This window comes from Theropithecus gelada, chromosome 19, assembly GCF_003255815.1.
Source record: "Theropithecus gelada isolate Dixy chromosome 19, Tgel_1.0, whole genome shotgun sequence".
NCBI lineage: Eukaryota > Metazoa > Chordata > Mammalia > Primates > Cercopithecidae > Theropithecus > Theropithecus gelada.
In genome coordinates, this window is record NC_037687.1 from 20,019,111 (window position 1) to 20,041,039 (window position 21,929).

At 39.3% G+C, this 21,929-nt stretch overlaps 1 protein-coding gene across 1 annotated transcript in view; it reads right to left on the reverse strand.

The window, feature by feature from the left end:
* LOC112612817 (zinc finger protein 724-like) overlaps window positions 1-21,929 on the reverse strand; it is a 518,258-nt gene that overhangs the window by 90,390 nt on the left and 405,939 nt on the right. The gene's annotated exons all lie outside the window — the stretch shown is intronic.

The window sequence follows — 21,929 nt, forward strand, 5'->3', positions numbered from 1 at the left end:
CACTTTACATAGAAATAGGATTATGTGGGTCGGACACAGTGGCTCACACCTGTAATCCCAACACTTTGAGAGGCCGAGGTGGGTGGATCACTTGAGATCAGGAGTTTGAGACTAGCCTGGCCAACATGGGAAAACCCCATCTCTACTGAAAATATAAAACTTTGCTGGATGTGGTGGCATGTGCCTGCAATCCCAGGTACTAAGGAAGCTGAGGCAAGAGGATCACTTGAACCTGGGAGGTAGAGGTTGCAGTGAGTGGAGATGGTGCCACTGCACTCCAACTTGGGTGACAAGAGCAAAACTCCATCTCAAAAAAAAAAAAATTAAGATTATGTTTTCCGCTTTTTTCTGTGTTGACTTATTTTACTTAGCATATCTTTCAGGTTCATGAACGTTGTTGCAAATAACAAGACTATCTTATTTTTAAGGGCTGAATAGCATTTCATTGTGTACATATTTTATTTTTCCATTCACCTATTGATGGACATTTAGGTTGATTTCATACATGAGTTATTGTGACAATGCACTTCCTTCCTTCTATTTTGTTTTTGTTTTTGTTTTGTTTTGTTTGAGACAGAGTCTCATTCTGTCGCCCATGCTGGAGTGCAGTGGCGTGATCTCTGCTCACTGAAAACTCTGCCTCCCTGGTTCAAGTAATTCTCATGCCTAAGCCTCCTGAGTAGCTGAGATTTCAGGTGTGCGTCACCACACCAGGCTAATTTTTGTAATTTTAGTAGAGGTAGGCTTTCACCATGTTCACCAGGCTGCCTTTTATTTGTTTGTATATTCCTTTCTCCCTTTCCTTTATTTCCAGAAGTATTTTAATTTTAATATATAAATTATGACTGTTAAAAACCTTCATTTCTCTGTCTTTGCATACTATTATGGCTGATTAAAAAATAAGTTTTTTGAAATTTCCTGTATAAAGTTTATCACTTCATTATTAACATAACTTGAGACAATATAGAAATGAAAATCAACATTTGTTAGTAAAACAGAAAATATCTAGCTACTGGTAGTCATTTAGTCTCTCACCCAACAATGAATGCTACATCTTGGTGTCATCTCTCCCAGTTGTATAAAAGAGGCTACTGATCAAATTGGTCAGCATAAAGTTTTGTGAAGTTTAACATATTTGTTCTGAAAATTAAGCTGATCTATTACCAGAAAAGTCGGTTTTTTGATGCGTATAATTTTACTCTATTTAAATTCTTCAGAAAAATAAAAGACAACATTTATGTAAAAGATTTTTGGAAATTAAAAATGCTTAAGAAACATTTATAGAAACTAAAAGTAAAAATAGTTTTAGATTCTTAGAGAACATCTTTAAAATACTTCAAGTTATCATCCTCTGATGGTATATATATATATATTTTTTTTTTCTTTCTTTCTTTTCTTTTTTTAGACAGAGTTTCACTCTTGCTCAGGTTGGAGTGCAATGGCACAATCTCGGCTCATTGCAACCTCCACCTTCTGGGTTCAAGTGATTCTCCTGCCTCAGCCTCCCCAGTACCTGGGATTACAGGTGCCCACCACCACACCTGGATAATTTTTGTATTTTTACTATAAATGGGATTTCACCATGTTGGCCACACTGGTCTCGAACTCCTGACATCAAGTGATCCCCCTGCCTCAGCCTCCCAAAGTGCTGGGATTACAGGCATGAGCCACTGGCCCGGCCAAGTGTTAAACTTTTCTGAATAAATTATCTCAGCTCGATAATTTAAATCAACCAATTAGCTTACCTCAGGGGATTCCAAGCAGCCCATTAGCACACTCCAGGAGAATCCAATCAGCATATTAGCCTATCCCAGCTGATAAGCCCAGGTGATTTCTAACAGCCAACTAGCTTATTCCAGGTGATACTAGTCAGTCAGTTAGCTCAGCTGATGTGACTCTTATATGCCAATTACTTTAGCACAGGTGATTTTAAACCACCACGTCACTCAGCCCAGGTGATTTCAATCAGTGAATTAGCTCAGCCCAGGTGATTTCAATCAGCCAATTAATCAATCCAGGTGAATTTGATTAGCCAGTTAGTTCAGTACAGGTGATTCCAATCAACCAATTATCTAAATAGCAGCTACCAATTCATTAAGGTATGCCCAAAATGGTAAATGTAAATAGCCCATGCACAGCAAGAAGAAATGCAGGGCCTTCTATGCTAACCTGGACAGTATGTACCACACAGCTTTACTGTCAGCTTATTTACTAGGCCTGAAACCGGAAGCTGAAGCTTTATGTTTACATAAACAACATTGTATGGCTATGTTTTATTCTGATACGCTATTGAGCAAAACAGAAGTCAATTAATTCTACATCTGCATTCTTAGTATAGGCTCTATATTTTAAAAAGTGGGAAAATATTGTCTGTATACATTAATATTTACATAGACACATTCATATAAGTTTGTGAGTGTTTATCTACCATGTGTGTGCATATATTCATATATTTACCTAAGTATATATAAATATATATATCTCTCTGAAGCTGTAACAAACTTTGTATTTATATTCAAACAGAATAAAGATGTTGAAAGTGAAAGTATTGATAGTTATTGCTACAAACAGTAACACAAAAGCTTCCATACATGTATAAAAATATTTTCCCTATAGAATACTATATCTAGAATAGTACAGAAATAGAGGAATGCTCTGATATACATTCTGCTGCACTTAATATATTCAAAGGAAGCACTGGGTTTTGTTGTGCACTTCTGAAAGATGAAAATTTACTAAGGCCACTGGAGTTATTTACTCTATGTCAGGGTTGACTTTTCTTTTATTGTTGTACGTAGGGTCAAGATAATCCAGCCCCAGTCCAAAAGTTCTAACCTAAATATGAGAATACTTATTCTTTCTTTTTAGAACTTCCATCAAGACAAGAACTGTATGTATTTCCAAGAGTGTGTGATGTAAAATCACACTCCTGCCTTTTTGTCGTTGTGGCAGAAGTCGGGTACTTACGGTAACAAAAAAATTAAGTCTAGGTCTCTTTTTAGAAGACAGCTGTTGATGATGGAAGCAAATATGGTACATGGTAGTTGGCCACGTTTCAAATGGGTGATAGTGAACAATCACTGAAGTGCCATAAGTGGCTCTTACTTACCGGGTAAAATCTTCTTTATGAGGAAGGCTCAGCCCACTGGTGTCAAGCATTTCTGGCAGTTCCTAGATAGATGAAAAGAACCTCAATGGGCTAGTTTAATGAGACCAGAATTAAAAACACCCAGATGCCAGGTTATTAAAGACACTTTTACATTTCTTTTAAAAAATATGATGTGGTGTGTGGCTTGGTTTGAATAAATCTTCAGAGCTCAGTAGCTGATTGAATTTACCTAACCTGTAGGGAAAGAAAATGGAAATAACCTCTGATCAAGTTTATTTTATGGGCTTCTTTCTGTACATACAGACATAAAATAGGTGGCCAGATAAATATATACACAGAAAATGAGTCACATGGGTATGTCTATGAAATGTTTATTTCTGCATACAACATTCAAAAAAAAAAAAAAAAGCCACAGAAATAAAGTAGGTCAGAGGACATCTCTGTATGCTACCCCTGAAGCCGAGATCAATTAAATAAGCAAATTAGCAGAAACCAGGTGATTGCAATCAGCCAATTTGCACAGCCCAGGTGATCCCAACCAGACAGGTAGCTTAGCCCGGGTGGATCCAATCATCCAATTATCTAAATGGTGACTGCGGCTTTGTCAAGACAGGCACCAAATGGTGCATGAGAACAGAACATGTACAGACATGCAGGGCGCTGAGATACTGTCCTGGACAGACGTGTTCCATGACTTTCTTTTCAGCTTATTTCTGTGGCTTTGCCCTTGAAGATAGAGCTCTGTTGATATTTACATAAACAACATTGTATAACTATGTTCCATTCTGACATGCTATTTAGCAAAAGAAGAAAAAAGTAATTCTACATCAGCATCTTTAGAGCATGCTAAAAGATTAAAAATGTCTCTTGGGGAACATGTTTTGTATATACAAATATTTAGATAGAAATATTTATATAATTCTCTATGTGAGTGTTTGTCTTGCTATGTATATTTATATCTAGATGTGTCAATCTTTGTATTGATATGAAAGGCTGTGAATAGTAAGTTAAAAAGTAACTTCTGGCCGGACGCTGTGGCTCACACCTGAAAGCCCAGCACTTTGAAAGGCTGAGGTGGGTGGATCACTTGAATTCAGGAGTTCAAGAACAGCCTGGCCAACATGGTGAAACCTTATCTCTACTAAAAAATACAAAAAAATTATCCAGACTTGGTGGGAGGCATCTGTAATCCCAGCTACTTGGGAGACTGAGGCAGGAGAATTGTTGAACCTGGGATGCAGAGGTTGCAGTGAGCCAAGATTTCACCACTATCCTCTATCCTAATCAATAGAGCAAGATTCAATCTCAAAAAAAAAAATGGTACATAAAACCGTTAAAGTACTTTTATAGAATATGTAACTCTGCATAAATCTGTTAATAGATACACCATATAAAATAATTTTAATATCAATAACAAAAATATAGAAGCATAGTTTTGTATTCAGTTGAAGTTATGAGAATTATATTGCTTTAACTTTAAGATGTTTGTAATCTCCAGCTATCAAGATGATTACAAAGATAATATTTATAGAAAGTATGCAAAAGGAAATCAAAAACAATCAAAGCATGCCAGTACAAAATTAAATTAAATTTAAGAAAGTAAAAAAGGAATTGAGAAAAATATACTACTAAAAACACATAAAACAAGAACAGTATAACTGGCAATAACAACTTCATTTCTTTAAGCAATCATTTTGAATATAACTTAATTAAACTACTTAATAAAATGAAATGTAATCTTAGGACTTTGTAAGGCCAAGGTAGGCTGATCAGTTGATCCCAGGAGTTCAAGAACAGAATGGGCAATATGGTAAAACTCTGTCTCAACAAAGAATACAAAGAAGGTAGCTGGGTGTGATGGCACATACTTGTAATCCAGCTACTTGAGAGGCTGAAATGAGAGGATCCTCTGAGTTTGGGAGGTTCGGGCAGCAAATCATCCTGGTTGACAGACTAAGACCCTATCTCCAAAATACACGAGGCTGGGTGTGGTGGCTCATGCCTGTAATCCCAGCACTTTAAGATGCTGAGGCAGGCCAATCACCTGAGGTCAGGAGTTCAAGAGCAGCCTGGCCATTATGATGAAACCCGGCCTCTACTAAAAATAGAAAAAAATTAGCCAGGCATGGTGGCAGGTGCCTGTAATCCCAGGTACCAGGGAGGCTGAGGCAGGAAAATTGCTTGAACCTGGGAGGCAGAGGTTGCAGTGAGCTGAGATTGCACCATTGCACTCCAGTCTGGGCAGCAAAAGCAAAACTCCATCTGGAAAAAAAAAAAAAAGAATATATAAATAAATACAATTATATGAAGAAAAAATAGAATGCCTGATTGGTTTTTTTATAAAGCAAACAATATGCTCCCTACAAGAGACTCATTTCAGCATTGAGTCAAATAGGTTAAAAGTAATATAATAAAAAAGTATATTCCATGAAAATACTGCCACAATTGAGAAAGGTGGTCATAATTATATTAGATATAATATGCTTTAAGTATGGCCATGAGACAATGACTGATATTACGTTATGATAAAGTGAGTTGATTTAGCAGGAATCTATAACAATAATATTTATCTATCTATCTGCATATGTGTATATAACATCAGGACTTTAAAATATATGAAGCAAATATTGCCAAAAGTGAAGCAAGACATACATAGCAACATAATAATTGCAGACATCAAGACCCCATTTGCAGTAATAAAGAGAAAATTCAGATAAAAAATAAGAAACAGAAAACTAAGACATTATAGACTTTATTAACTATTTTGCATATAGAGGAATACTTGAGAGTGCATAATTTATAAAGAAAAAAGGTTTATTTGGCTCACAGTTTGTCAGACTGTATAAGTGTGTGCCAGCATCTGCTTCTGGTGAGGATTTCAGGAAGCTTAAAATCATGGTGGAAGGTAAAGAGTAACCACACATATTATATGAGAAGAGACAGAGCAGGTGTAAGGTGAAGGAGCCGAGTTCTTTTAATGAACCAGTTATCATTTGAATTACTAGAGTGTAAACTTTTTGGTTACCAAGAGGTTGTACCAAGCCATTCATGAGAAATTTGCCCCCATGACACGAACATGTCCCACCAGGTCCCACAACCAACACTGAGGATTTATATTGCAGCTTGAGGTTTGGACAACATGGACATCCAAACCATATTATAGACCAACTAGGATTCACAGAAACATATAAAACTTTCCAGTGAAAACCAAGATAATACACAATATTCCTATTTGCATCTGGTGTATTCTGTTAGGACACATAGCAAGTTTCATTAAATTTAAAAATACTGACTGGGTGCAGTGGCTCTTGCCTATAATCCTAACACTTTGGGAGACCAAGGTAAGAGGATCCATTGGTGCAAAATGCTTGAGACCAGCCTGGACAATATTGTGAGATCCTAACACTACAAACAAGCAAACATTTAGCCAGACATGGTAGTGCATATCTGTAGTCCTAGCTACTCAGAAAACTGAGTTGAAAGGATCACTTGAGCCCAGGAGGCTGAAGCTACAGTGAGCCAAAATTATGCGACTGCACTGCAGCCTGGGATGCAAGATCTTGTCTCAAAACAACAACAAATTACGTTAAGAAGATTAAAATTATACACTGTGTGTTTTCTAACAAAAATTCAATGAAACTAGGAATTAAAAGCAAAAGTCAAACTGGCAACTTCAAAACTATGTGAATATGAAGCACATTTTTCAACACATTCTTGCTGTGGTGTCAAAAAAATGTCATTTTTCAAAGATGTCAATACAACCTACCATTAAAAGCTACAGAACATAAACAGTGTGATATTGACACAAAGATTAACAGATGCAAGAACAAAATAGAGAGCTCAGAAATGAACCCTTCTGTATATGATCAAATGATCTTCCACAAGGTTGCCATGAGCACAAAATAGAGAAAAATAATCTTTTCAAAAAATGATGTTGAAAACTGAATATCAAAACTGATAAAAAAAGTTGGATTATTTCCTTGAATTAAAATAGATTTTAAATAAAATACTTAGACATAAAAGACTAACAAATCTTCTAGAAAAACTACAGGGAAAAGACATGACATTGGTCTTGGCATCATTTTCTTAGATACAAAATGAAATGCATGAGCAGCAAATGAAATAATAGAAAACTTTAACTACACTAGACTTCAAAATTTCTGCATATCAAAAAAAATTCAAGAGTAACAACGTCCCTTAGAAAATGGATGAAAACATTTGCAAATTACATGTGAAATAAGTTAATATTCAAAATATACAAACAACTCTAAAAATTAAACAATAAAGTTGAATAACTTGATTTAGAAATGGACAAACAAAATTTTCATTTAAAAAGTACACAAACTTGAAAAAGCATTTGAAAAGACACAAGAAATTACTAACTTGTAAAGAAATGAAAAATAATAATAAAAAAACACTGACAAACAAAATCACCTCACACCCATCAGAATGGCCACTATATATTTTTAAAAAACAGCATATCTGTTGATGATGCAATAAAAATGAAACCGATGTTAAATGTTGGCAGAAAACAAGGATGCAGCCATTATTTTAAAAAGTTATAAATGTTCCTCATTTATAAATCTATATCCAAAATATGTAATAAAGGCCAGGCGCAGTGGCTCAAACCCATAATCCTAGCAATTTGGGAGGCCAAGGGGGCAGATCACCTGAGGTCAGGAGTTTGAGACCAACCTGACCCCATCTCTACTAAAAATACAAAAAATTAGCTGGACATGGTGGTGGGCACCTGTAACCTCAGCTACTCAAAAGGCTGAAGTAGGAGAATTGCTTGAACCTAGGAGGCAGAGGTTGCAGTTTACTGAGATCGCAACACTGCTCTACAGCCTGGGTGACAGAGCAAGACTCCATCTGAAAAAAAAAACAAAACACACACACACAGGACATGGGAGGCATATTTGAATATCCATGTCTATTGCAGCAGTATTCACAAAAGCCAAAGGGGCGAAGCCACTCAGATGTCTCTTGATTTATAAACATATCAAAAAAGGTAACATATACATACAATAGATTATTATTCCACCTTAAAAAAACCTTGTTCTATTTTAAGATGAACATTGAGAATATTGTATCACCTGAATTAATCTAGTAACAAAATTATGGATACTGTATGATTACACCTATATTACATATCCTAAGTAGTCAAAATGATAAAAACAGAAAATGGAAGGTTTGTCTGTCAAAAGCTGGAGAGAGGGTAAAATTAGAAGTTGTTACTTAATGAGTATTGAGTTTTAGTTTTGCAAGATGTAAAGTTTCTAGAAGTATTTTGCATAACAATTTAAATATACTTAATATGCCTGAAATGAAAAGCGCTTTTTTTTTGAGACAGGGTCTCACTCTGTCACCTGAGCTGGAGTGTAGTGGCACAATTTTGACTCCCCCTCAATCTCTCATGTAGCTGGGACCACAGCTGCACACCGCCATACCTGGCTATTATTAATTTATATATATATATATATAGAGAGAGAGAGAGGGGTCTCCCTATGTTGCCCAGGCTGGTCTCAAACTTTTGGGCTCCAGGGATCCTCCTGTCTTGGCCTCCCAAAATCTTGGGATTACAGATGAGAGTCACAACCACGCCTGGCCCTGAAGTATGCACATCAATAAATTTAAGATAGTAAATTTTATGTTATGTGTTTTTAAAGCAATGTTTATAGAGAAAAACTTTTTAAAAATCTAGAATTATAAATCTTTTTGAAAATTGACTTTGAATCACAAAAGGGTTTCTCTCACAAAAAGAAATATATATTAATCACTAAACAGATGGTGAAAGTAAGACTATCTCCATGACTACTCACTTAGACAAGATAAAACTACCATCGAAAATTAACTAATAGAGAATATGAAATAAGCCGTAACTAAAATTTGGGTCATATTTATAGATTAGCACACATACATATGTAATCTGATTGTGATAGACATGCATAATTTATTTCTTAGTTAAAACTAAATTGACTTAAAGTATACAAACAGAATTGCAAATTGTCTAAAATTATATTACATAAGTAAAACCAATAGACACAATAAACTGATGTTAGGAAACCTACACTGAGGCTGGACTCAGTGGCTCATGACTGTAATCCCAGCACTTTGGGAGGCTGAGGCAGACATACTACGAGGTCAGGAGTTTGAGACCAGCCTGGCCAATATGGTGAAACACTGTCTCTAATAATAATACAAAAATTATCTGGGCTTGGGGGTGCGTCTGTAGTCCCAGCTACTCAAGAGGCTGAAGCAGAAGAATGGCTTAAATTTGGAAGGTAGAAGTTGCCGTGAGCTGAGATTGTGCCACTGAACTTTAGCCTGGGTACCAGAGACAGACTCCCTCTCAAAAAAAAAAAATATATTATAATAATAATAATAAATAAATCTACAGTGAAGAAACTCGCTAACACAGAATTTCAAAACAATAATAAGAGAAATGTTTACTCGTAAAATCTGGTATACTACTTTGATGTATCATCAAAAAAATTTTGTCAGGCAGGGTGTGGTGGCTCACGCCTATAATCTCAGCACTTTGGGAGGCCAAGGGGGACAGATCATCTGAAGTCAAGAGTTTAAGACCACCCTGGCTAAACTGGTGAAACACCATCTCTACTAAAAATACAAAAATTAGCTGGGCGTGGTGGCACATACCTGCAATACCAGCTACTTGGGAGGCTGAGGCATGAGAATTGCTTGAACCCAGGAGATGAATGCTGTAGCGAGCCAAGATCACACGACTGCAATCCAGCCTGGGTGAGAAAGCCTAACTCTTCTCAAAAGAAAAGAAAAGAAAGTATCTACGTAACTGCAGTATTTAACTGTTACTACGTACTCATCATATACAAATATTTTAAATCATTGATATCCACTGTGTGGCAGTAGAATTTCAGAGAATATGTAGTATCGTTATAAATAGAAGATTCTAATGAGAAAGTTAATAAATTAGCCTTGTAAAGAAACTAGAGTTGCTTTTTATGTTTTAAATATATGCTATTATTACACAAAATGAAACTGCTGTAATTCAACTTTAGAAGCAAATAGCCTTACATTGCTAAATATAGGAAAAGATATATATTTTGCAGAATATGGTTAGACTCTCTGATATGAAAAACAAATATTAAGAAATAAACTGTTATTATTTAGACATAGACTGAAACAAGTAAATGAAAATCCTATAATTCCTTTTTGCCTGCATCAGACATATATGTAACTATTTTAGTAAATATGAGGTGCCTACTAATTATCTCATTTACTTCTGGCATACCATGCAAATTCTAGCATATTGTCCTAAATATCTGAATCTAAAATTAGAGACAAATTTGAAATAGAAAATAGAAAGTAAAAGTGTATAAGGAGAGTGACATCAGCAAGACAAAAAGGTTAAAAGTACCCTATGTTCATATTCCCTTATAACAACAAAAAAAATGTCAGCCATCCCTGACAAAAATGCCTTTATGAGAGAACAGGGCATTATTGCTCACATCTGTAATGACAGCTACATGGTACATTAAGTTTAAAGAACTGCTTCAGGCCAGGATTTTGAGACCAGGCTGGGTTATGTTGCAAGATGACATCTCAAAAATAAGTGCCTCTAAGAGAGATTTGAGATCCAGGGCTGCAGTTGTGAAATGCTGTTAAAGTTTAAGTTTGAGAAGTGTTCTATTCAGAAGGCAGGCTTTCATTTACTTTGGATACTACGGAACCCCTGTTTTGGTTACAGACCAGGATAGGGTTCACCCAGCTTTGTTCCACTGAGAATTCTGAACTTACTCTGTAACCACCACAAACTCCTCCCAGCCACAGTCTGGCAGAGGTCCTGCTATTCCAGAGACCTGGAAGAAGGTGCCCATTTATAGTCATTCATCCAGGCCTGCAGACCTTGGCCTTTACTAGGGTCGCTGAGGCGGTTCAATGACTCAGTTTCAGTTACCTGAGCCACAGTTTATGGTCAGTTCTGCCTATATAGAAACCCACACAGTTACCTGAAGAAATGCTCTCTGGTACTCACTGAAATCCACACTCATCCATATCCTGATACAAGGCCCACCATATGCAGGCCCATCTGCAAAAACTTGCCCTAGTGTCTGCCCTATGGAGCAAAGTCCTGAAGGATATTCAGTCTGTCCAAAAATAAAATGGGAATTACAACTACCAAGCCCGTAACAAGCCAACTAAAGGTGGACCCTAGTGCAGACCCAGCAGCCTTGTGACCAATCTACAATCCCTCTTCACTACAAACTCAGAGGGCATCTCATCACCCTAAGGGCCCAACAAAAAGAATCTTTACCTTCTGAAATCAGTTTATGAAAACTCGAAGTGGTATTTGCTCCATCAAATTCAGACACCAATACAAAACTACATTGTGCCCATTGTCAGTGCTTCTACTTTAATGTAGCACTGGAAGTATGTGGCAGAAGAATTAGTCAAAGAAATTTTTAATATCCATTAAAATTGAAGAAAAATAAATAAAAAATTGCTGCTTGTAGATCATATAATCTTATATTTAAAAACCCATAAAGAATACATTAAAAGTTATCTAAACTAATAAATACGCTCAGTAAATTAGCAAAATATAAAATTAACATACAAGTATATGTACGGTTTTATACACTTAAACTATCTGATAAAATAGAGGAAGAAAAAATCTTATTTACTATAGCATTAAATAACAAATGTATGAGAAAAAAATTAGCCAAGGAAGTAAAAAATCTTTACTAAAAAAAGAAAAAATTAGAAAAGTTGTAAATAAATTTTAAAATATTTTATGTCTATGGATTAAAAGAATAAGTATTATTAAAGTGCCATGTTATTCAAAGTGATCTATAGATTCAATAAACTTCCTATTAAAATTGCAGTGGCATCTTTCTGACAGTAATGAAAACTACAATTCTGAAATTTACATGAAACTATAATAAGCTTTGAATTGCCAAAGCAATCTTGATGAAAAGAACAGAGCAGAAAGGTATCATACTTATACTCTTGAACTCTATTTCAATATTATATAGTAATAAAACCAGAATGGACTGGGCAGAAAACTGAGCAGAAAAAAATTCAACAGAAACTACTACTCAGACCTGACGCAAAAAGAGAACTTTGGGAATAGTTTTAGTTCCTCAAAATCATGCAGAGATTTGTGTGTCCCCAAAACACTGGAAAAGCAGCCAGATTATGCAGCCACTTACAGGCTATGAAGTGGACTTTGGCTCTCACTGTGAACTTGAAGGAAGCTCACTGAAAGAAAAGAAGAATCCTTAAAGAATTTAAAAGCATATGACAGCAGATGTCCCTTTGTGAGTGAAAAATTAAAACAAAAATAAAAACAAAAACAGCTGCCCAGGAACTATTTCCTTTGGAATACAGCTTCCCAAAACACACTTTAAGGACTGACTTTCTCTTTAATCTTGGGATCTCTTATCTGTGTCATCTGTTGTATTCATTTCCACTCACACCCACCTGGGGGTTTGGCAATCATCTCATGTCTCTTCACAGTCAAAGGTTTTTTTTTCCTTACACCAGACAGGTGATCAGGTCTGGCTTAGAGACAACAATACCTGTTTCATTAAAAATAAATAACATGAGGCCAGTGTGGTGGCCCACACCTGTAATCCCAGCACTATAGGAGGATGAGGAAGGCAGATCACGAGGTCAGGAAATTGACACCATGATGACCAACACGGTGACACCCCGTCTCTACTAAAAAATACAAAAAATTAGCCGGACATGGAGGCAGGCTCCTGTAGTCCCAGCTACTCGGGAGGCTGAGGCAGGAGAATGGCGTGAACCCGGGAGGCGGAGCTTGCAGTGAGCTGAGATCCGGCCACTGCACTCCAGCCTGGGTGACAGAGCGAGATTCCGTCTCAAAAAAATCAATCAATCAATCAATAGAGCGAGATTCCGTCTCAAAAAAATCAATCAATCAATCAATCAATCAATAACATGAATCGTGCTCATATTCTCCAATTACAAGCTAGTAATGTGCTCAGCAGAGAGGATGTAATACAATATTCTAGTAAATTAAGACCAAAATACTAAGTTATAACAGAAATTTCTAAATATTTAGAAAATGCTTTCAACTTGTAAGTTTCTTTTCTTTTTCTCTCTCTTTTTTTTTTTTAGGCCGAGTTTAGCTCTTGTTGTCCAGGCTGAAGTGCAATGGCGTGATCTCGGCTCAGTGAAACCTCTGCCTCCCGGATTCTACCAATTATCCAGCCTTAGCCTCTGGAGTAGCTGGGATTTCAGGTGTGCGCCACCATGCCTGGCTAATTTTGTATTTTTAGTAGAGATGGAGTTCCTCCATGTTGGTCAGGCTGATCTCAAACTCCTGAACTTCAGTTATCTTCCTGCCTCAGCCTCACAAAGTGCTGGGATTATAGGCGTGAGCCACCGTGCCAGGCCCTGCATGCAGGTTTTTAAATTTTACTACCTGATACTACTGAATCAAAACTTGGTGCTAGCAGTTAGATTTTCAGGTGGGGGCAACAATATTTTATGCCAAAATTTCTGGAATTACCACAAGTTTGGAGTGAAGAATAAAACTCAACTCAGGAATGTGGAAAGTTTGGATTAAGATGAAACACCTTGAAGAAATTCTTTTCTACATGAACAAATTCTGAAGATTTTCTGGAAAAAAAAGCATTCTGAAACTCTTTGATGCAAAGAATAAATTACTAAAAAACATTCCACAAAAAGAGAAATAAAACCTTTAGGGTGTATTATGAATTTTGTATTAAAGTTATCCTCAGCAAGAAAGACCAGGTTTCTGTAGTTCTCTAACATCATATCCCTATATAAATTCCGCTGTGCGGTATCCAGACAATGCCACTCCTCCAGAGAGAATTCTATGACCACATCTCTAAATTGTAATGGACCCTAAAACACACACATTTTTACCAAGTAGCCATGGGCGGAGTTTTTATTTTGTCTTAAGGTGAAATTGGAAAGTAAAGAGAACCGGTTCTTACTTACAGGACTGACTAACATTATCCAATAAAATAATTTTCAACACAGAAATATTCTCTAATGTATTCTTTAACTCTGAGAAAAAAAAGCTGCGTAAGATCCACAACATCAGTTCATATATGATATTTTTCTAGGTAACAAGGTATAAAATTAAGGGCATGAACATGTATATTTTTGAGGGCAACCTCCACCTCCTGGGCTCAAGCGATTCTCCTGCCTCAGCCTCCCGAGTGCTGTTACTACAAGCTCATAACACCATGCCTGGCTTTTTCAGACGGACGTTTCACCGTGTTAGCCAGAATGGGATGGTCTCAATCTCCTGACTTTGTGGTCCACCAGCCTCCCAAAGTGCCGGGATTACAGGTGTGAGACACCGCGGCCGGCCATAAGCATTTTCTTAATCCTGCTCTGCATAGAGCTGACGGAACACACAGATGGAGCCTCGACATTGCATGTTTTCCGTCTTTACTAAGGACCACAGTTTTTCCCAATAGAAATCTTGAGTATCAGCCGGGCGCGGTGGCTCAAGCCTGTAATCCCAGCACTTTGGGAGGCTGAGACGGGCGGATCACAAGGTCAGGAGATCGAGACCATCCTGGCTAACACGGTGAAACCCCGACTCTACTAAAAAATACAAAAAACTAGCCGGGCGAGGTGGCGGGCGCCTGTGGTCCCAGCTACTCCGGAGGCTGAGGCAGGAGAATGGCGTAAACCCGGGAGGCGGAGCTTGCAGTGAGCTGAGATCCGGCCACTGCACTCTAGCCTGGGCGACAGAGCCAGACTCAGTCTCAAAAAAAAAAAAAAAAAAAAGAAATCTTGAGTATCGACATCTTTTCGTGTTCAACAACCACAAAGGGAACATTTTTAATATCGCGTGTTGGAAACAATTACTCGGAGTCTCAGAGAAAACGAGCACTCAAACAGAGAACATCTAAGCAAGGCACATTTACTCCTATAGAAAGCTGCGTCTCACACATGGAGCAATAGCAAGGGCACAACTGGACAAGGGAGGGGAAGGGGGTTTTACCCCTTACACCTCTAGTCCCTACTGCTGTGTCTTTCTCCTATTGGCTAGGGTTAGACTGCACAGTCTTAGCTAATTCTGATTGGCTATTTTAAACAGAGCAAGGGTGGCCCCCTGAGTAGTTTCAGCAGGAAGTACGGTTCCAAGGCACGTGACTAGGGGTGAGTCAGAATAGAGCAGGTAACTAGGGATGGCTCAGAGCAGGTGACTAGGGGTGACTCAGAACAGATTAGGTGACTGGGGATGAGTAAGGACCCTAAATATGTGAGTTAGAAGGGGGTCATTTACTGAAAGTAGGGGCAAGGAGACATAAAGATAGAGGCATTTAAACATTAGAATGGAGAACAAAGAATAGGGAAGCTGAAAATACTGAAATATTTGTTCTTTGAAGAGGACTTCAGAACTCATTGTACTTAACGATTTTCCTCTCTTGGATTTTAAAGGAAATTAACAAGCTGAAACTATTAAAGAGATATTTACTGTATCCTACATTTCAGACCGTAAATTCTTGCTGAGAATTCTGCATGGCATATAAGAAGCTATGACGTATAAAATGTAGAGAAGGCTCTGGGATATAGGAAAGAAATATTTTTCAGACACCCTTGACTATCATAAGAACTTTAAGAAGTACTTAAACCAAACTCATTAGGGAGGAAAAACACAAGTAGAGAAGTAAAGGTGTGTGAGTACTAAACGCATGGCAGTCCAGGAGGAAGAGTGGACACTGCTCTTCATCTGAGACGTGTTTACCTGAAGAAAAGCCATTTTTTCTTTCTCCTCCTTCTCTGGAGTTCCTTCTCAGATGAGACTCTCCGGACAAATTACACCTGCATCTTGAGACTATGCCTTTAAAGGTGTCAGTACCACATGTTTACCTGCTAGCATGACATCAACTGGCAGAAAAAGTCCACCCATTTCTGTCCTTTAAAACAGAAGAGATTCAGGAACAATGTACTGCTCCAGGAAGATCATAGCATAATTTTCTCCTTTCCTTTCCTCAGGTGCCATCACCGGCCACAGACACCAGGAATTTCTGCTACAGTGATGCAAATATGTGCCACACTGACCTGTCCCTACCAAATCCAAACAGAACAGGCCTTGTGACCACCCTTTAGTGCAAAAGTGGAACTTAATTCTCATGAATGTATTTTGAAGCCCTCGTACTTGATTCTGGCCTCACCTTAGAGTCACATGAGGCCCTTCATTAAAACAACATGGATGCTTCCACCCAGAACAATAAACAGAAGCTGTGGGGAGGGCACAAGAGATTTCTGCAAATTGGCCATGTGATCCTAATGAGAAGTCTGGGCTGATCACCACTAAGCTAAGCATTGCCTCTCAAGCTTTAACGAGCTTATAAATCACTTGGTAATTTTGGCTCCACTTTATGTAATGTGATTCTGCAGGTTTGAAAAGGGTCCATGAATGGGTGTTTGAAACAAGTTTCCTGTCAATGCTGATGTTGCTCCCCATTGGCTCATTATTAGCATTAGTTAGAGAAGCAGGCACAGCACAGGGTCCCTTACACTCTGCACTCTCGTAACAACCAAATACTTCTGGTACAAATAAGGACAACCCATCTCCATCCTAAAGACATATTCTTTGCTGGCTCTTTAAAGTTTACAGAGAAAATAGAAGGCAGCAATGTCTCAATAAGTTTGGATTTAAAAACAACTTGTACACCTGTACTAATGCAATGTTTATTAAGCAGGTACTATGAGCTCAAGAGTAGGATACACAGCACTGTGCTGGGCATAACACATTATGTGATTTAATTCTCTTAACACCCTGGGAGCTGGTACTTAGGGTTTAATAATTTCCAGGATTTAGAAAAAGGGCCCAGCATTTTTATTTCTTCTTCTGTTTCTCTGTCATCAAACTTTTTAAAAATTGTAAAGAATAAAAGCTAAATATAGACAGATGAAAGACATATAGAAAGGAAGAGTTTAATGTAGTTTACAGAAAATTTTATTCTGTTTATGTTTACTTTTTTGTGACTTGTGTAGCAATGGCTGGGTCTGTAGGAAGAGAAGGCAAGTTACTAAATAGAATGTCTCTGCAAGCACTGGTTTTAATAGAAAATTTAAAAACTGGGCCGGGCGCGGTGGCTCAAGCCTGTAATCCCAGCACTTTGGGAGGCCGAGACGGGCGGATCACGAGGTCAGGAGATCAAGACCATCCTGGCTAACAGGGTGAAACCCCGTCTCTACTAAAAAAATACAAAAAACTAGCCGGGCGAGGTGGCAGGCGCCTGTAGTCCCAGCTACTCGGGAGGCTGAGGCAGGAGAATGGCGTAAACCCAGGAGGCGGAGCTTGCAGTGAGCTGAGATCTGGCCACTGCACTCCAGCCTGGGCGACAGAGCGAGACTCCGCCACAAAAAAAAAAAAAAAAAAGAAAATTTAAAAACTAAGACCCAACAATACATGCTTTATTTTTCCCATTTATCTGCTTTTGGGTTTCAGGAAATTGTGAGCACCAGCTCTAGAAAGGCAGCAGGATTCACCAGCCAAAACTCTGATCTCTTCTAATCAATTCTGTGAGACAAGACTTCAGGGTAGGGTCAGACCTAAATAAGGCCTCCAAAAAGGGTGAATCTGAACAGGTCTGTGACAGGGGGAGGACCCTATGTAGAATTCTGTTCTCTATGGCACTATGGTACTTCCAGTTTTGTTTTTTCTAAGCTTACTTAAAATAAACTTAAATCCCAGAGTTTCTGAAATTTTAGACTCTTCTAACCACTACCCTGTCAACCTTACACTGTATACTAATATGCAATTACATAAATCCCTTAAGGTTTTCTAGGGTAATTTTATTTTGGCGGGGGGACAGAGTCTCGCTCTGTCACCCATGCTGGAGTGCAGTGGCGTGATCTTGGCTCATTGCAACTCTGCCTCCCTGGTTCAAGCAATTCTTTTGCCTCAGCCGCCCGAGTAGCTGGGATTACAGGTGTGCACCACCACGCCTGGCTAATTTTTGTATTATTACAAAACCATATATTTGCCAGGCTGGTCTTGAACTACTGACCTCATGATCCACTTGTCTCAACCTCCCAAAGTGCTGGGATTACAGGCGTGAGCCACTGCGCCCAGCCTTTCTAGGGTAATTTTATTAGAAAATAAATATGTACATATAGCAAGGTAAAATAAATAAAAATTATACAACTGGGCACAGAGGGTCACTCCTGCAATTCCAGCATATTGAGAGGCCAAGGCAGGTGGATCATGATGTCAAGAGTTCAAGACTAGCCTCACCAAGATGGTGAAACACAATGTCTACTAAAAATACAAACATTAGCCAGGTTCGGTGGCAGCCGCCTGTAATCCCAGCTACTCAGGAGGCTGAGGCAGGAGAATCACTTGAATCCAGGAGATGGAGGTTTCAGTAAGCTGAGATTCTGCCACTGCACTCCAGCTTGGGTGATAGAGTGAGACTCCATCTCAAAAAAGAAAAAAATATATAATAACAATTCTTCTGTTCATAAATATCCCTTCAGGTGTAGACAACAGAAGTCACAACAATATAAAGAAAGTGGCCTAAATAAAGCCTAAGATTCTGGACACATCTATTTGTTATACCAACCATATGATGCATAATTTAATTATTTACCCAGATGCTAGTCTAGACTAAAAGTTTCTGGATTGTAGGCACTATGACTGTTTCCTTTTTTTTGTTGTTTTGTTTTGTTTTTGTTTTTTAATGGCCATATGAAATGGAAGCAACTAGTTTATCTATTTGGGTCTCCAGATCTTTTCCTTGTTTATTATCCAATTACCAGGAAACTGGAGAAACTCCCATCTGGGTACCAACCAAAGACACCTCTGGTGTGAGGGGATGAACAAATACAGGATGACTCACTTCTCTTACACTGAGACAGAAGCAGAATTAACCACTCTTGTCAGCCTGACACAGTTCTTCTCTGGACATCCTCAAATGCCTCAAAGGCACCTAGGTGATTGTAAGAGAATTCCCAGTGACCCAGGGCTGATGGCTCAATAATAAGCCAGGCTGGAGAAACTCAAGCTGATTTTAAGTTAAAAAAGTGAAACTGCATGGCCGAGCGCGGTAGTTCCTGCCTGCAATCCCAGAACTATGGAAAGCAGGTCTAATTAGATATTCATCTAATCTGTTTTCAAGGTTTTTGGCTTCCTTGTGATGGGTTCGAACATCCTTCTTTAGCTCAGAGAAGTTTGTTATTACTGACTTTCTGAAGCCTACATCTGTCAGCTTGTCAAAGTCATTTTCTGTCCTGCTTTGTTCCATTGCTAGTGAGGAGCTTCAGTACTTTGGAGGAGAAGGGGTGCTCTGTTTTTTAGAATTTTCAGCTTTTCTGCTCTGGTTTCTCCCCATCTTTGTGGTTTTATCTACCTTTGATCTTTGATGATGGTGACCTACAGATGGGGTTTTGGTGTAGATGTCCTTTTTGTTGATGTTGATGCTATTCCTTTCTGTTTGTTAGTTTTCCTTCCAACAGTCAGGTCCCTCAGCTGCAGGTCTGCTGGAGTTTGCAGTAGGTTGTTGCCAGGAGATGCACAAAGGAGCAGCAACAGGGATAGTGGTTTGGGTCGTAAGGGGTCCAAATATGGGGGGAGTGGAATTAATGTAAGGAGGAAGACTTTTTAAGTAGGTGCAGAGAAGGGTGTCAGCCCACTGATATGAAGTGTCTTAAGAGGCTTTGCTGGACCTCTCCAGAAAATAAAGAAATTCTTCAGGAGACTAGAGATGAGGGCCATTGAAAGAGGTTCAAAGATGTAAGGAGACAGGAGATGTTGGAGAAGCAGGATAGTGTCCTGCTGGGAAGACTGGTAAGAGGGGCTGCAAAGAAGAAGGTCATCAACATATTGAATAAGGTGGGAGGCAGACAGCAGAAAGGAAGTAAGTCATGAGAGAGGGCCCGACTAAAGCAGTGTGGGCTGTCCCTGAAATCTTGGTGTAGAACAGTCCAGGTGAGTTGCTGGGACTGGTGGGTGTCAGGGTCATTCCCAGTAAAGGTGAAAAGAGGCTGGGAGGAGAGATGCAAGGGGATAGTAAGGAAGACATCTCTGAGGTCGAAAACAGAATAATGAGTTGTGGAGGGGGTTATTGTGGAGATGAGAGTATAGGCGCTTGGCACAACAGGATGGATGGAAAGGGCAATCTGATTTATGAGGCAAAGGTCTTGAACTAGCCTGTAGGACTTATCCGGTTTCTGGATGGGTATGATAGGGGGATTTTAGGGAGAATTTGTAGGCTTTAAAAGGCCATGCTGTAACAGGCAGGTAATAACAGGCTGTAGTCCCTTTTTTTTTTTTGAGACCGAGTCTGGCTCTGTCGCCCAGGCTGGAGTGCAGTGGCCGGATCTCAGCTCACTGTAAGCTCCGCCTCCCGGGTTTAGGCCATTCTCCTGCCTCAGCCTCCGGAGTAGCTGGGACTACAGGCGCCCGCCACCTCGCCCGGCTAGTTTTTTTTTTTTTTTTTGTATTTTTTAGTGGAGACGGGGTTTCACTGTGTTAGCCAGGATGGTCTCAATCTCCTGACCTCGTGATCCGCCCGTCTCGGCCTCCCAAAGCGCTAGGATAACAGGCTTGAGCCACCGCGCCCGGCCCAGGCTTTAGTCCCTTTAAAGCCTGCTGTGGGATGGGACACTGGTGTTGAGCAGGGTAAGGGTGATTAGGTTTTAATGGGATAGTAATGGGCATGTGATTGGTTGCCACAGAGGGAATAGAGGTGTCCCATACTTGTGGGCTAAGGTGGGGGGATACAAGAGGAAGATGTGAAAAAGGCTTTGGGTTGGGAAGAAAGGCAGCAAAAATGTGGCTGTAGTCCAGGAAGAGTCAGGGTAGTGGATAATTTCTTTAAAATGTCTCGACCTAATAAGGGAACTGGGCAGGTGGGGATAACTAAAAAGGAGTGCATAAAAGAATGTTGTCCAAGTTGGCACCAAAGTTGGGGAGTTTTAAGAGGTTTAGAAGCCTGGCCACCAATACCTGCAACAGTTACAGGGGCAAGGGAAACAGGCCCTTGAAAAGAAGGTAATGTGGAGTGGGTAGCCCCTGTATTGATTAAAAGGGGGACGGACTTACCCTCCACTGTGAGAGTTACCTGAAGCTTGGTGTCCGTGATGATCCAGGGGGCTTCCAAGGAGATTGGGCAGCAGCAGTCTTCAGCTGCTAAGCTGAGCAGATCTGAGAAGGAGTCAGTCAGAGAGCCTTGGGCCAGAGCTTTACAGGCTCTGTGAGTGGCTGCCAGGTGAGCTGGGCAGTCTGATTTCCAGTGAGTCCCTTCACAGATGGCGCATGACTTGGGAGGAATCCCAGGCTGCGGGCATTCCTTGGCCCAGTGGTCAGATTTCTGGCACTTGACGCAAAATCCTGAGGGAGGAGGTCCTGTAGGAATGCCTGACCACTGCAGCTTAGGCATTTTGAAGTTCTTGTGTGCTGGAGGTGTGGCTGTGTTTTGTCTCACAGCAGAGGCAAATCATTATAACTCAGAAATGCGTTGTCACTTGGCAATTGTAACTCCGAAATTGTACACCTTGAAGGCGAGGATGATTAATTCATGTTGTGGGGTTTGGGGACCAGATTCCAATTTTTGAAGCTTTTTTCTAATGTCAGGAGCTGATTGGGTGATAAAATGCATATTGAGAATAAGACATCCTTCTGGTCCTTCAGGGTCTAGTGCTGTAAAGTGGCTAAGGGTAGCCACCAAATGGGCCATGAAGTGGGCCGGATTTTTGTCTTTACCTTGGGTAGTTTCTTTAAGTTTCTTATAATTAACAGATTTGTATGCTGCCTTTTAAAGCCCTTCAACTAGGCAGGAAATCATGTAATCTCACCTAGCTATACCTGGGG